A 13066-nucleotide genomic window follows, 5' to 3' on the forward strand; every position below is an offset into this window, starting at 1 on the left:
TGAACCAGGAAGAAATTGACAACCTGAATAGACTGATATCTAGTAACGAGATTAAAGCAGTGATCAAAAACCTCCCAAAAAACAAGAACCCAGGATCTGACGGATTCCTTGGGGAATTCTACCAGACTTTCAAAGAAGAAATAACACCTATTCTCCTGAAGCTGTTTCAAAAAATTGAAGCAGAAGAAAAACTTCCAGACTCTTTTTATTAAGCCAGCATTACCCTAATCCCCAAACCAGTCAGAGACCACACCAAAAAGGAGAATTTCAGACCAATATCACTGATGAATATGGATGCTATGCTAAGATTCTCAACAAGATCCTAGCAAACAGGATCCAACAGCACATTAAAAAGATTATCCACCATGACCAGGTGGGATTCATCCCTGGATTACAAGGATGGTTCAACATTCGCAAATCAATCAATGTGATAGAACAAATCAATAAGAGAAGAGAGAAGAACCACATGGTCCTCTCAATTGATGCAGAAAAAGCATTTGACAAAATCCAGCATCCGTTCCTGATTAAAACACTTCAAAGTATAGGGATAGAGGGAACATTCTTGAACTTCATAAAATCTATCTATGAAAAACCACAGCAAATATCATCCTCAATGGGAAAAAGCTCACAGCCTTCCTGTTGAGATCAGGACCACAACAAGGATGCCCACTCTCACCACTCTTGTTCAACATAGTATTAGAAGTCCTAGCAACAGCAATCAGACAACAAAGAGAAATAAAAGGTATCCAAATTGGCAATGAAGAAGTCAAATTCTCTCTCTTCGCAGATGACATGATTCTTAATATGGAAAACCCAAAAGACTCCACCCCCAAACTACTAGAACTCGTACAGCAATTCAGCAACGTGGCAGGATAGAAAGTCAATGTACAGAAATCAGTGGCTTTCTTATACACTAACAATGAAAATACAGAAAGGGAAATTAGAGAATCGATTCCATTTACTATAGCACCAAGAACCATAAGATACCTGGGAATAAACCTAACCAAAGAGGTAACGGATCTGTACTCAAGGAACTACAGAACACTCATGAAAGAAATTGAAGAAGACACAAAAAGATGGAAGACCATTCCATGCTCTTGGATCAGAAGAATAAACATTGTTAAAATGTCTATACTGCCTAGAGCAATCTATACGTTTAATGCCATTCAGATCAAAATTCCACTTGTATTTTTCAAAGAGCTGGGGCAAATAATCCTAAAATTTGTTTGGAATCAGAAGAGACCCCCGAATTGCTAAGGAAATGTTGAAAAAGAAAAACAAAACTGGGGGCATCACGTTACCTGATTTCAAGCTTTACTACAAAGCTCTGATCACCAAGACAGCATGGTACTGGCATAAAAACAGACACATAGACCAGTGGAACAGAGTAGAGAGCCCAGATATGGACCCTCAGCTCTATGGTCAAATAATCTTCAACAGAACAGGAAAAAATATACAGTGGAAAAAAAGTCTCTTCAATAAATGGTGCTGGGAAAATTGGACAGATATATGTAGAAGAATGAAACTCGACCATTCTCTTACACCGTACACAAAGATAAACTTGAAATGGATAAAAGACCTCAACATGAGACAGGAATCCATCAGAATCCTAGAGGAGAACATAGGCAGTAACCTCTTTGATATCGACCACAGCAACTTCTTTCAAAATATGTCTCCAAAGGCAAAGGAAACAAAAGTGAAAATGAACTTTTGGGACTTCATCAAGATCAAAAGCTTCTGCACAGCAAAGGAAACAGTCAACAAAACAAAGAGGTAACCCACAGAATGGGAGAAGATATTCACAAATGACAGTACAGACAAAAGGTTGATATCCAGGATCTATAAAGAACTTCTCAAACTCAACACACACAAAACAGATAATCATGTCAAAAAATGGGCAGAAGACATGAACAGACACTTCTCCAATGAAGACATACAAATGGCTATCAGACACATGAAAAAATGTTCATCATCACTAGCCATCAGGGAGATTCAAATTAAAACCACATTGAGATACCACCTTACACCAGTTAGAATGGCCAAAATTAGCAAGACAGGAAACAACGTGTGTTGGAGGGGACGTGGATAAAATGGAACCCTTTTACACTGTTGGTGGGAAAGCAAGTTGGTGCAGCCACTTTGGAGAACAGTGTGGAGATTCCTTAACAAATTAAAAATAGAGCTTTCCTATGACCCTGCAATTGCACTACTGGGTCTTTACCCCAAAGATACAAATGTAGTGAAAAGAAGGGCCATCTGTACCCCAATGTTCATAGCAGCAATGGCCACAGTTGCCAAACTGTGGAAAGAACCAAGATGCCCTTCAATGGACGAATGGATAAGTAAGATGTGGTCCATATACACTATGGAGTATTATGCCTCCATCAGAAAGGATGAATACCCAAGTTTTGTAGCAACATTGACGGGACTGGAAGAGATTATGCTGAGTGAAATAAGTCAAGCAGAGAGAGTCAATTATCATATGGTTTCACTTATTTGTGGAGCATAACAAATAACACAGAGGATGGGGAGATGGAGAGGAGAAGGGAGTTGAGGGAAATTGGAGGGGGAGATGAACCATGAGAGACTATGGACTCTGAAAAACAATCTGAGGGTTTTGAAGGGGCAAGAGGTGGGAGGTTGGGGGAGTCAGTTGGTGGGTATTACGGACGGCATGTGTTTCATGGAGCACTGGGTGTGGTACATAAACAATGAATTCTGTTACACTGAAAAGAAGTAAATTTTTAAAAAATCTTTTAAAAATGAAAACTAAATTAATTAAACAAAAAACATCTGTGCACTTGGGTGGGTCAGTGGATTAAGCCTCTGCCTTCAGCTCAGGTCATGATCTCAGGGTCCTGGGATCGAGTCCCGTGTCAGGCTCTCTGCTCAGCAGGGAGCCTGCTTCCCCTTCTCTATCTACCTGCCTCTCTGCCTATTTGTGATCTCTCTATGTCTGTCAAATAAATAAATAAAATCTTTAAAAAAAAAAAATCAGTACACAATTTTGAAAAAGAAGATGGGGGGGCAGATGGAGAGAAAAAGGGTCCCCCTGAAACCTTCAGTAAAATAAAGACAAATTAATAAATAATTATCAAATGTCTATTTCTTTTTAAAAATTTTAAATATTTATTTAGTTAAATAATCTCTATACCCAACATGGGGCCGGAACTCACAACCCTGGAATCAAGAGTCACATGCTCCTCCAACCAAGTCAGTCAGGTGCCCCTACCTATTTCTTTTCTTTTTTCATTTTTTTAAGATTTAATTTCTTTATTTGTCAGAAAGAGAGAAAACACAAGCAGGGGAAGTGACAGGCAGAGGGAGAAGCAAGATATCCACTGAGCAAGGATCCCAATGCAGGACTCAATCCCAGGACTCTGGGATCAGGACCTGAGCTGCAAGCAGATGTTTAGCTGACTGAGCCATCCAGGCATCACACCCCCACCCCGCCTATTTCTTATTACAGTGCATTTAGTGTTATAGGACATAGCTTCTCCATTCCCTCCACTCCACAAAAAAACACAAAAGCTTTGTAGATCCCTTGGAGATTATAGCTAATGGAATGTTCATCTTATAAAGTGACCAAATGAGAGCTATACAGAGCCTATGGTGAAAGATAACCTGGTCATAGGAAAGCCAGCGCTGATCTACTTATGTAAGTCATCACGGTTTTAGGCTCTTCATTCCATTCAAGTGCATCAGGCATAGAGAAGAGCTAAAATATCCCATCCTTGTACTTTTAAACTGGTTTTCCAGCTTCCATAAGCAATTTTCTACCCAACAGTAATGGCTTGTCCCCACTCTTCAGTGAGATTCAACAGATGCAGCCAGGATATCTCATTTACTAACCAAAGCCTAACAGAAGGAAATTCCACAGGAATCTGAGATGAATTTGGAAATAGCGGTTAAAATAAGTCAGTCCCACTTATTTACAGGTTGCCCTTGGAAATGGCTATGAGAAGGATGGGAATGCAAGGAGAGAAATGAGGGCCTCTAATTCCAAAATGAAATACTTTTCTCTACGCATAAAATAAAATGGGGACCTAAACACATGAAAATACAGGCCAGAGAGGTTGTATGACTGAGGAATTGGAACATGGGATGTTTTCCCCTTGCTCTCATCATGTTGCCTGTGAGGGTCACATGGCCTTCAGATACATTCCACAATGAATCATTCTGCTTGATTTGGTGCCTCCTTGTGAGCACAGCTTGTAAATCATTTGCTGGAAGTTGCAGAAGAGTAGTGATTGGTTTAGGAAAACTGCAGGTGGCTTCAGGATGAGCCAGCTGGAAGGAAGGTGGGACCATCAGTGGTTACAGGAAAGCTGACCTAAGACTGAGCCTCAACTTTACAGTACACTGGCTTAGAAGAAATTGCCTGATGTCAACCCTTTCTTCAAAGGAAGACAGTGAGGAGATGACATACTAAAAAATAAGCAATACCAAACACCTTTGAGTAATGTTCTCACCAACAATATGCTGTACAGGGGAATTATGCAGTTTACTGTGATGAACGGCATTGTATCTGGTGGTGGGTACTGACTGATAAGTGAAAGCCTCCAGAAGGACATTTGTATGGTTCCCTTTGTCACTGGTTGGTATTGTTCTCTCCTATCTCAGGATGCAGCCCACTAGAGTTCTTCAAAGACGTGGCCCCTTCATGAAAACAATCCGTTGCACCATGTGAATTATATTTTGTCTTTCCTGGAGAATATCAGGAAAGGAATACATCTTAGAACCATTTCACAAGACATACTCCCTACATAAATTAAGTTTGATAAACTAATGGGCAGATTGGGGGAAGAATAACACATTTGGCAGCCTCCTGGAGTCCCCAGAATGGCAATGGCGTCCAGAATTAGTGCTGAGCAGGAAGATGAGGACAAGGCGGGGAGGAAGAAAGGGGCAGCTACTCTCCTCAAACCCTCACAAGAGAGAAGAAATGTCTGGCTGGACAAGACTTCCCCGATGAATTCTTAACGCTATTCCAGGGGACCTCCTTCAAGGATACAGTTTCTTAGATTATACTAGAAATCCCCTCATTCACTTTTGGGTTGCTTGAGAGGCTAGGTCAAAACCCTGTCATACATCTACTGACAGCTTGTTTCTCCAGTTAGTGTTTGAGGACTTGAGTGATAGTGTGGGAAGGGCACAGCCCATGGGGCAGGATTGGATTCACTATGCGCTAGACCCGGTTAACTTGGACTCACTACCAGTCCTTCCTGAGACTCAGCTTTCTTGTCTGTGAAGTGAGTACTTCCCATACCCGTCTCCCAGAATTATTATGAGACATGCATGAGAAAGTGTGAGAAAGAGCCACTTGTACAAGGTAAAACAACACACAAACACTCATTAGAATTTATTTTAAAATTTGCCATAGAGCAGAACAAAGATTTGACCAGGATATAGACACAATGCCTCCAGAAAAAATGAGCGAATTTAATTGAGACAGTAATAGTGCTTCTTTTATAACTTTTATATCACAGTCTACTCTCCTTAAAGACAAATTGATGAAATTTTTCTTGTACTATTTTCATTCTCTTTGATGATCTTTAACTCACATTCTTCTAGGTACTTTCCCCGACTTGGGGAAATGGTAACCTAACTTCTGTAACTCACTGTCTAGATGTCTGAATGACTTTCTTTGGTCCTTGTTTTTTAGTACAAAGTAATTGATACACAGGATTTTGAGACACAGACTATTAATCATGAAGATAAGTGATATCTGCGCTCATTTTGTCCAGGCCCAGTCCACTAGGGATGATGATATTGCTTCTACCTACATTATAGAACTTAGTTCTATTTATTACATATTTACATGCTCATTTTTATGCATCATTGGCCAAGCTCTGAACTTGCAAAGCCTCAAAAGTGTATCTTATTTTTTTTTCTAGCTGGAATGTTTTATTTTTTGGAAAAATATTAGATATTTTAAGGGACTGTATTTCCCTTTTTTTAAGATTTTTTATTTTTATTTATTTGACAGAGAGAAATCACAAATAGGCAGAGAGGCAGACAGAGAGAGAGAGAGAGAGAGAGAGGAGGAAGCAGGCTCCCTACTGAGCAGAGAGCCCGATGCGGGACTTGATCCCAGGACCTTGAGATCATGACCTGAGCCGAAGGCAGAGGCTTAACCCACTGAGCCACCCAGGTGCCCCTGTATTTCCCTTTTTGTTTTGACAGCTAGGAAGCTCACAGGCAAAATGGAAGCCCAAACTTACTAACTCTGAAGGATGAAACAGTATGTATTTCTATGCATATACTTTCCCAGACCTCTTATTATTCTACCTTCATCTTTTAGACTTCCTTATTTTCATTTTGTTTCGTGGTTATATATTCTTGTCAATCTGTTACAGATTCTTTCATTCTGCTTCAGAGATGCTTCTTTGGGTTCCTTAGTTTTTTGACCCTTTTGTCCCAACTGGTCTCCTAAACCCATGACAAGTTCACTCTCTGAGTCAGAGTCCAGGCCCATATGTACTTTGGGAGAATCTATATCTTTTCCTTTCAGTCTATCTTCTGTGGGAGGAGAAAAGGCTTTCACTTTTTCTGAAGAGTCTTTCTTAGGCTGGGAACTTGTCTTTTCTTGAAGCTTGGATCTGCTTTCTCTCTGGCTGGCCATGCGCTTTTCAGTTCCTCCTAGTCTCCACTGGGTTTGACAATTTGAGTTTTTGTTTTGTTTTGTTTGACAGTAGATGGCTCTTCATCCATCCAACCACCTTCTTTGTCTTCTGCATCTTCTGGCGCATTCTTGGACTTCCACTCATTGCCACTGATACTATCACTCTTATCTGACTTCTCAGAATCTTCAGGATCACTGGGCTCTACAGCTGTGTAAACATCATTTGAGATTTCATTTATGCCTAGTTGTGCTTTGAAAGTCTTTATCATCTTGTCAAGATTTATCTGGAACCTGGTGTGACTCTGCCAGTTGGGTGATATGAGAAGAAAAGTACCACCTACTGCTGGACCAACTCGCTTAGCTCCCTCAGGTCCATCTTGGACTTGCTTCAACAATCCAGGTTAAGATTCAGGATGCTTCCAGTGGTGGACATTTTGTTTGTTTTTGTCATGATTGGCATGGATGCTTGAGGAGAGAAAGTTTCTGGACCACTGGATAAAGTGCCTGCTTGTCCCATGTTTGCCAAGGCTGGTGAAGCTGTGCTCTTGTCCAGGAAGTTCATGGACTCCTTGCTGGCCCTGAAGTGGCTCAAGATGGCCTTCTTCTTGACATCCTGCTCCATGTCAGAACCTGTGTGTATGGAAGAGTTTGTACTTGTGGGAGAGCTTGGTATATGTGACAAGGAAATCCTGTGACCCCAGCCCCTGCTCAGCACGGGCTTGCCATCAGGATCTTGGGGAACACTGTCATGTCAAAGCTGAGCTTGACCTTTTCCTGCTTGTCTAGCTGGGCAGTGCCAGCGCCGGGGCTGCTGGGGTCGAGCAGCATTTGGTACTGGATGTTGGGCATGTATGGTTTCCCAATGGGAGAGTAATTAAGACCCCTAAAGTTCCTGCAGATGTTCTTCACCTACACCTCCATCTTTCTCATTGCACCGTTGAAGATGCTTTTTGTATTTTTCACAGAAAAAAGGAATTTCTTTTTAGACATGAGGTGGCAATTATTTATTGGAACCCAGGCCCTGTCATGTTGCCCAAATAAATGTACAAATAAATGTACATCATGCTACCCATCTTTATCCCTCAGATCTTCTATAGGCCAGAGTGGAAACCCCTTCAGTTTTGCCCAGACCAAAGAATTTGAACTGCTACAAGGTTCATAAAACCAGTTATCTCATTTTTGTCAAACAGCTAGATATTTAGTGGACATGCTTTGATTTCATTCACCCCATACTCAGAGACTTTGATCAGTACTTTTGCCGTGTCAGTTTGTGATTTCTTCCATTTAAATGATGCATTGTGCAAAATCCACTTTGCATCAGCCAGGAAAGCTTCTATGCAGCCCTACATTTTCTTCTTAGCCTTCTTTTCCGATGTACGAGGGTTCACAGAATGGAAGATGTATTTCATGTAGTCAGGATGCTGTTCCAATGGAACAGGCTTCTGGAATGCATCTGTCCCTGGTTGTTTCATTTTCTGAATGGCAAACTTGAACAGGTAGGATAACTGTTTGATGGTGAGCATTGTCATGGCTTTACTCTGAGCCTCAACGTCTTCTGTTACCATAATCTTTTCACATTCAGGACAAAACCCATCTCCCTCTGGTTCTGTTGTCAGTCTCAGACACTTAACATGATAAACCCAGGGATAAATCTCACAGCAAAGGACTTGGCCTTTCTGGTGACAAACCCAGCAGTAGAAATCATTCCGTCCATCCTGTGGTACAACATTGCTGCCCCTCCTTGTATTGACAGGATGCACTGAGAAGGTCCAGCATTCTGTCTGACATCCTCATGGCTCTCTGCAGCCTTCCCTCTGAACTCTGGGTCCCTTTACTACCTTTGCTTCAGGTCATGAACTCAGGGTCATGAGCTCAAGCCCCATGTCAGGCTGCACCCTCAGCGAGGAGTCTGCTAAAGTTTCTCTCTCCCTTTGCCCCTCCCTGTGTGCAATCACTCTCTTAATAAAATAAATAAAATACATCTTTTAAAAAAGATTTATTTATTTTAGAGAGAGAGAGTATGAGTGGAGGGAGGCAGAGGGAAATGGAGAGAATCCCAAGCAGACTTCCCACTGAGCGCAGAGCCAGATGCAAGGCTTGATCCCACCACCCCAACATCATGATAAGAGCCAAAATCAAGAGTTGGGTGCTTAACCCACTAAGATGCCCAGACACCCCTGAAAATACTGCTTCAAATGATTTCTAATAACTCACTGTTTGATTTCCACACGTGTCAGTGTGTGTGTGGTGGGGATGGAGGGTGGTATATATGTGTATCTTGGACATACAGGCCCATTTGCCCTTGAAGTCATGATTTCCAAAGAATAAATTAATGTCACGTGTTTGCCATATCCAAGGGGAAGTACAACACAGTAATGCAGACCTTCTGTTGGGTAACATCATATAATACAATGGGAGACACAAGGCCAGCATGTCATATACTGACATAGTCAGCAGGCAAAATTGAAAGGAAAAAAAAGGAACAGTTCTTTGGGAAAAAATAAAATAAACTGTAAGGCCTCAGAAAACTGTTGGTTAAATTCATTTTTTATTTCATTGCTAAAGTAATGAATGACAATTAATTTAGGCCTTTCTTCACAAAGTACCAGTATTGTGAAAGTGTGAATTCCTTTCACAGAATCACACTCTAATTGTCTAAGATAGAGAGTCTTTAATGACCTCCATATTTCAGATGAACTATCTTTGCTTTATTGAAAAGAATGGCATTATGGGTGATCTATACCCTTGGATAGTTAAGAAACAAAAATACACACTTATGGTACAAATTGCCTTAGTGTAAAGCCTGACAGAATTTGGGATCTGAGCCAGAGAATTTTCTCACCTTTCTGCCGCAAAAGGGTAGCAAAATCACATGAAAATCTTTTCCGGGCCCAGATCACACAGTATGTTAAAAGATTTTGCTACTGTGCAATTTTCCCAAAGGCACTAGGACTTCTCAAAATATTTATTTGAAGTGCTTTTAACTTGCTCTAACAGGTGAACAAAGGATTGCAGATATTGTGGAAAGCTATTTACAACCGCTCCTCCCTTGCCTTCCTTTACACTAAAGAGACGGCAAAGTTGCATTAGTCACTGGTTTGCCTCTATTTCAGCAAGGGTAGCAAGATGAGAGGCAATTTTAGTGATCAGTGAGATGTCTATAAAGTCTTGGAAAAGGAGAGAAAACAGAAAGCTTTGGGAAGGAAAAGATTTTGGGTCTTCTTCCTGCTTCACGCTAGAAATATGAGCAAAGGATAATGGAGAGGGAAGAAAGAATGAGCCATGATCCCCTGAAGACAATCTATTGTGCAAACTACCTACCAACAGGTTAGCTGATAAAAATATGTTCCAATGTTGGGGCGCCTGGGTGGCTCAGTCAGTTAAATGTCTACCTTTGGCTCAGGTCATAATGGCAGGCTCCTGGGATTGAGCCCTGTGCCAGGCTCCCTACTCAGCGGGGAGTCTGCTTCTTCCTCTCCCTCTACGTGCTGTTCCCCCTGCTTGTGCTCTCTTTCTCTGTCAAATAAATAAATAAGCAAAATCTTTTTTTTTTAAATGTGTCCCAATATGTTTAAAGCAGTTGTTGGGTTTTCTTTTAAGATATCTCAACACATAAGAAAGGTGTTTTGGGGATGTTGAATTTAAAAAAAAAAAAAAAAACAACCTTTAAGTAACTATTTATTTATTTATTTATTTTAAATATTTTATTTATTTATTTGACAGTGGAGCCTGATGTGGAACTTGATCCCATGACCCTGGGATTATGACCTAATTGACTGAGCCACCCAGGGGTTCCATGTAACAATTTAATTACTGGTGCAATTAATTTCAAATTTTGTCAACATAGAGGGTTCAAATTCAGATTGCTTAGGGAAAATGGTTTTGTATGTATTTACTTCATATACAAATATCTATTACATATAGTAGGAATAAAAGCAGTCACAGAAAATAAAGCACTGATTTAATAAAAGTAAAAGGTAGTAAAATTTCATCAAGTAAATGTTTTATACTCCACAAAAATATTTGAGTTACTTCAATAGGCAAACTAAAATGATCTCTAATTCAACTAATTGATTTGGTTAGGAACACTAGCTACTAGAACAGGTTCTCAGATGTCTTCCTTTATTTTTTACAGAATGTTTTACTGAATTTTGTTTTCACTTTTCAATTAGCTGTGTTGGCATTTCAAATGAACCATATATAAATGAACCACTTGCAATACATATAATTATTCAAACTTATATGTTAAAAAACGAAAGTTTCACATCAATGTCAATTAGCTATGCACACTTGAAATGGAAGTAAAATGGAATATATTGGTTAAGAATAAATTGGCGAATGTTTCTGTGATTATGTTATGGGGCAAGGTACTTTCATAATTACTGAAGGGAAAATATAAATCTGACAAAAACTATCAAAATTGCAAAAGTACATATCCTTGGAATCAGCAATTCTACATTTAGGAATTTATTCTGAAGATATACTTGCATGCATTCATGGGAAATCATACATGCGCAAGATTATTCTTGCAGCATAATTTGCAATAGCAATCTGGAGACAACTGTTCATAAATAGGGGATTGGCTCTGTAAATTACTGTGCATTCACAGAAGAAAGTATTATTGAAAAGAATGAAGTAAGTCATCATGTACTTATATGAAGCAATCTCCAACTTGTTTTAGGTAAAAAGGAAAAATGTGGGAAAAAATGGATGGGTAATATATGGGTATATCATATATGTGTATGTAATACAAACACACACACACACACACACACACCACGCCCCTGGTATAGATATAACTGTGGAAGAAACTGACATTTGCTGCTTTTGGTGACTAAGAGTAATGCATGGGTAATGTGACTAGGAACAGGGTAGGAGAAAAGCTATAGACCTATTTTTTTTTTAATTATAAGCAATATGTACGGTATTACTTATCTCACAAAAGAGAATTAAGATATACATTAGTGGGAGGACTTAAGTGGCTCAGTTGTTTAAGCATCTGACTCTTGATCTCAACTCAGATCTTGATCTTGGAGTCATGAGTTCAAGACCCACGTCAAGACCAAGTAGGCTCCATAGCCAGTGTGGAGCCTACTTTAAAAAAAAAAAAAAAAGATAAACAAACAAAATGTATGTTAGTGAAAAATCTCAAATTTTCTTTAAAAATAATTGAGTATGTAAAAGCTCATTCTGCTCTTTCCTGCACGCAATGAATCACATCATCCTGTCAAAGGAGAAATTTTAAATGCTTAAATAAATAAAGTCTCACAGCTTTATTAATATAACAGAAAAAGCCAGCTTAATTCCAAATTGCTTCCTCGTGGATCTACACTAATTCAGTGTTAAAAGCAGTGTGAAAATGTTTTTAATTAAGGACATTTCTCACTTTTTGGAATCTTGCAAAATGGGCCATTCTGTGATAAGAAAGAACTTATATAATAGGTCTACCTTTCACTTATGAATACAGAATGTTGATCCAATTAATTGAATCACCCACAAACTGATATTCCTAAATTCATTTTGATGACCAGCAAAGTACAAGTACCCACCACAATTTATTTTTTACTTTGCTAGTACTTTAATAAGAATTCTCATGGTATATAACATATAATAGATAGAAGTGGCAGAATTAAAAGATAAAAATGTATAAAATTTCCATAACAGAAAAAGTCATGTTTCCTTCTTCATAAGTGAGAGGTTCATCTTAAACTATTTGAGCTGTGTTCCCCCCACAGAACTTATAAAATGTATCCTTGTCTGAATTTATCATGTAAATCCTCCCCCCTTTTTAAAGATTTTATTTATTTATTTAAGAGAGAGAGCACAAGCAGCTTGGAGGGGCAGAAGAGAGAAGCAGACTCCCTGCTGAGCAGGACACTGGGATCAGGACCTGAGTCAAAGGCGGAAGCTTAACTGCTTAATTAACTGATCTACCCAGGCACCCTGCAAAACCCCTTCTCATGTAAAGTAAGACTAACATGAGGGAAATATGCACTCCCCCATGAATGAGAGACACACCAGACTGTTCAGTATCCTCCAGAGTGTGCTTCCTGCTTTGAGACCTTCAAGGACTTTATTAAAGTCTGGATATTAACAAGCTTCACCCACTAGAAGTGCACATTATGTCTGGCTCCAGTTCTGGAACCTATTTGTACTCATCACAGATGAAATCCTCAAGTATTCTTTCGTCAGCTGCCCTCATTTCCATCCATTGTATTCACAAAACCAAGTGGGTCAACTCCAGAGGCACATGATGGATACTCAGTAAATACTGAATAGGTGAGGAATGAGTGAATGGGTAACAATAAACTTTATTTTTACATTACTTACTGCTTCTGTGTACCTGGGTGGTCACGTTGGTTTAGTATTCAACTCTTAATTTCAGTTCAGGTCATGATCTCAGGGTCCTGATATCGAGCCCCGAGTTGGGCTCCATGCTCA

At 39.6% G+C, this 13066-nt stretch overlaps 1 pseudogene; it reads right to left on the bottom strand.

The window, feature by feature from the left end:
• Window positions 1-6316: 6316 nt before the first annotated feature.
• Window positions 6317-8205, bottom strand: LOC125091517 (protein kinase C-binding protein 1-like; annotated as a pseudogene).
• Window positions 8206-13066: the final 4861 nt, after the last annotated feature.

This window comes from Lutra lutra, chromosome X, assembly GCF_902655055.1.
Source record: "Lutra lutra chromosome X, mLutLut1.2, whole genome shotgun sequence".
In the NCBI taxonomy this organism is placed as follows: domain Eukaryota; kingdom Metazoa; phylum Chordata; class Mammalia; order Carnivora; family Mustelidae; genus Lutra; species Lutra lutra.